This window comes from Carya illinoinensis, chromosome 9 (genome assembly GCF_018687715.1).
Source record: "Carya illinoinensis cultivar Pawnee chromosome 9, C.illinoinensisPawnee_v1, whole genome shotgun sequence".
Lineage (NCBI taxonomy): Eukaryota > Viridiplantae > Streptophyta > Magnoliopsida > Fagales > Juglandaceae > Carya > Carya illinoinensis.
This window is the reverse complement of record NC_056760.1, coordinates 27928316-27932118: the sequence shown is the minus strand read 5'-3', so window position 1 is coordinate 27932118 and position 3803 is coordinate 27928316. Positions and strand designations below refer to the sequence as shown.

The following is a 3803-nucleotide window of genomic DNA, read 5'->3' as shown; positions in this document are numbered from 1 at the left end:
TATTTTTGGTTTTTCTCAGTTTACTTTAAGTTCTTAGTGGTTGTCGGTTGTTTTATTTTATTGAGGCTTTACGTTTTCTTTTATTTAGATCTTTAAGTTGGAAGTTTTCATTTTCAGACCTTGTGAATTCTTCATTCGATAGATTTTATTTTTTTCGGCATTTTCTTAGTTGTTTCCAGATCATTTGCATTCGGCTTGTCTTATTTATTCTTCTGCATTTATTTTCATGCAACAATTTGAAATGTTAGGGTTCATCATTGGAACATGGCGAGAAATGCAAGCGGAATTTTTGAAAAAAATTTTCCCAATGCATCGTACCAATGCTCTGAAAAGACAAATGATGACTTTTTCTCAAAAGGAAAATGAAACTTTTTATCAAAGTTGGGAAAGGTTCAAAGATCTCTTATATGCTTGTCCACACCATGATTATGAGAATTGGTGCATCATTAGTCTTTTTTATGATGCTTTGGTACCTAAGATGTGACAATTTATTGAAACCATGTGTAATGGAGAATTCTTTAATAAGGAGTTGGAAGAAGCATTTGCATATTTTGATTACTTGGCTTAAAATGCTCAATCATGGGACACTTCTTGTGTCTATGATAGAGTTGAACCATTGAGGATCCTGAGTTGGAGGGGTAAATATGTTTTAAATGAGGAGGATGATTTGAAAGCCAAATTTGCCTTATTGTCAAAAAAATTGGAGGCGATTGAGTTGAAGAAAGTGTATGAATTTCAGGGTATTCCAAAACAAGGAAAATGTAACATCTATGAGGATACTAGCCATGTAACATTCGAATGTCCTACTATTCTAGCTTTTAAAGAAGTTTTGTGTGATGCTTCTCATCCTGTTAACATGATTTCTAAGCCTTTTCCTGCACCATATTCTAACACTTATAATATAGGTTGGAGAAATCACCCTAATTTCAGCTGGAGAAATGATCATCCCACAAATTCAGCACATTCGGGAGCTGGTTCAGCTCAATATTCAGTTCGTACCCAACAAAATGCACTAATTCCAGCCCCTAGAAAACCCATGGATGACCCATTTCAACAAATGACTTCTACTCTTCAGCAGTTCATGCAAAGTCAAACCACCATAAATAACCAAACTTCTCAAGCCATCAATGACATAAGGAATAATTTGACCAAGCTGAACACAACCTTGAGTGCACAAGCGAAAGGAAAATTTCCATCTTAACCCCAACCAAATCCTCAAGTCCAAATTGCTGCCATAGAGTCTTCATCTTCTTCAGAAGCAAATGTTAGGACTTGCAAGGCTGTAATAACTCTCCGTAGTGGCAAAGAAGTTGATACATTGGGTAATGAAACTGGCAAGAAAGGTGAAAGTTCCATTTCTACTGCACAAGGTAAAAATTCTGATGTTGATGTTTCTTTGAAACCAAAGGTAACTCTCCCGGCACCCTTTCCTCAAAGATTGGTTCCTTCACATAAAGATAAACATCATGTTGAGATTTTAGATATTTTTAGGCAAGTGCGCATTAACATTCCTCATCTTGATGCCATTGAGCAAATCCCCACATATGCCAAATTCTTGAAAGATTTGTGTACGGTTAAAAGAAGACTTAATGTGCAAAAGAAGACATTTCTCACGGAACAAGTCAGCTCCATTATCCATTCCAACACTCCTCCTAAGTATAAAGATCTAGGTTCTCCAACAATAGCTTGTGTTATAGGAAGCTCCAAAATAGGCCAAGCACTACTAGACTTAGGTTCTAGTGTCAATTTGCTTCCTTATAACACCTATGAACAATTTGGTTTAGGAGAGTTGAAACCAACTTCTATCATCTTTCAATTGGTCAACCGTTCAATTAAAAAGCCTAGGGAGTGGTAGAAGAGGATAAATTTTATTATCCTGTTGATTTTGTGGTATTAGATGTTCAATTAACTCCTCACTCTGTTTTCCAGGCACTCGTCATTTTAGGGAGGCCATTTTTGGCTACTTCCAACGCTTTGATAAATTGTCAAAGTGGCATCCTTAAATTGACTTTTGGAAATACGACGTTGGAGTTAAATGTGTTCAACACTAGTAGGCAACCACAAGATTTGAAAGAACTCCAGGAAGTGAATTGTTTGGAATGCTTACTTGCTGAAGATTTTTTTTTTTTTTTATTATAGCAAGAGAGTCAAATGGAACGTGTTTTACCTAGAACCTTAGAAAATAGTGAACTGTTGGATACTAGTGCAGTAAATTCTAGTGCAGGTTGCAAAATGGACTCATTGTGGTGACTTAAGTTCGAAGATCTGCCACTTCAATGCATAAACCAGCAACCATCGGATGAAGTTCCTCTATCCCTGGTTTTGAAACCACTACTTGAATTGTTGAAATATGTTTTTCTTGGGCCAACTTACACTTTTCCATGTATTATCTCATTTTCTTTGTCAGTTGAGTAAGAGGAGCAACTCCTGCGGGTCCTTAAGCAACATAAAGGAGCACTTGGATGGTCGATGGCAAACATCTGGTTTTGAAACCACTACTTGAATTGTTGAAATATGTTTTTCTTGGGCTAACTAGCACTTTTTCATGTATTATCTCATTTTCTTTATTAGTTGAGTAAGAGGAGCAACTCCTACGGGTCCTTAAGCAACATAAAGGAGCATTTGGATGGTCGATGGCAAACATCAAAGGAATCAGCCCCACCATTTGTACACATCTAATTTTCTTGAAGAAAAATTCATCACCAACTTGAGAGATGCAAAGGAGGTTGAATCCTACGCTAAAGGAGGTGGTAAAAAATGAAGTCTTGCAACTCTTGGATGTAGGTATCATCTATCCCATCTTGGATAATCAATGGGTAAGTCCTACTCAAGTGGTTCCTAAGAAATCTAGGATTACAATTGTGAAAAATGAAAAAGATGAGTTAATCCCAGATAGGACCATCACAGGATGGCGCATGTTTATTGATTTTAGGAAACTAAATGTTGTCATAAGATAGGACCATTTTACATTACCATTTTTAGACCAAACTTTGGAAAGAGTTGCGGGCCATAGTTTTTATTATTTTCTAAATGGTTTTTTAGGATATTATCAAATTGAAATAGCCCTTGAAGACCAAGAAAAAACTACTTTTACTTGCCTGTTTGGAACTTTTGTATTTAGGAAAATGCCCTTTGGACTTTGTAATGCACCCGCAACATTTCAGCGATGCATGTTAAGTATTTTTAGTGACATGGTTAAGCATATCTTGGAGGTGTTTATGGATGATTTTTTAGTCTATGGTGATTCATTTGATGCATGCCTTACTCACCTCGATGTGAAGAGAAAAATCTGCTTTTAAATTGAGAAAAATGCCATTTTATGGTGCGGCAATGTATTGTCCTTGGTCACATCATCTCAGCCCAAGGCATTGAAGTTGACAAATCCAAAATTGATCTAATATTGACATTACCGATTCCAAAATTAGTCAAAGATATTAGATCATTTTTGGGACATGTCGGGTTTTATAAGCGTTTCATAAAAAGCTTTAGCTCCATATTGAGACCTTTGTGTGAGTTGTTAGCGAAAGATTGCGTTTTTAATTGGACTGATGCATGTCAAGTTGCTTTTGAGCAACTCAAATCTATGCTTGTACTGCACCTATAATTCAACCACTTGACTGGTCATTGCCATTTGATATCATGTGTGACGCCAGTGACCTTGCCATAAGTGCTATCCTTTGTCAGCAGAGAGGTAAGCTTCCATTTGTGATTTATTATGCAAGCAAAACACTTGATGCGGTTCAGAAAAATTACTCCACCATGGAAAAGGAGTTACTGGCAGTTGTTTTTGCTTTGGATAAATT

The 3803-nt window shown here is 36.5% G+C and overlaps 1 non-coding gene across 1 annotated transcript; it reads right to left on the bottom strand.

Annotated features, from left to right (window-relative positions):
• Positions 1 to 322: 322 nt before the first annotated feature.
• LOC122277903 lies at positions 323 to 428 on the bottom strand. The gene has a single exon (XR_006229211.1). It is a non-coding gene; the product is annotated as a small nucleolar RNA R71 (small nucleolar RNA).
• Between the last annotated feature and the right edge of the window lie 3375 nt (positions 429 to 3803).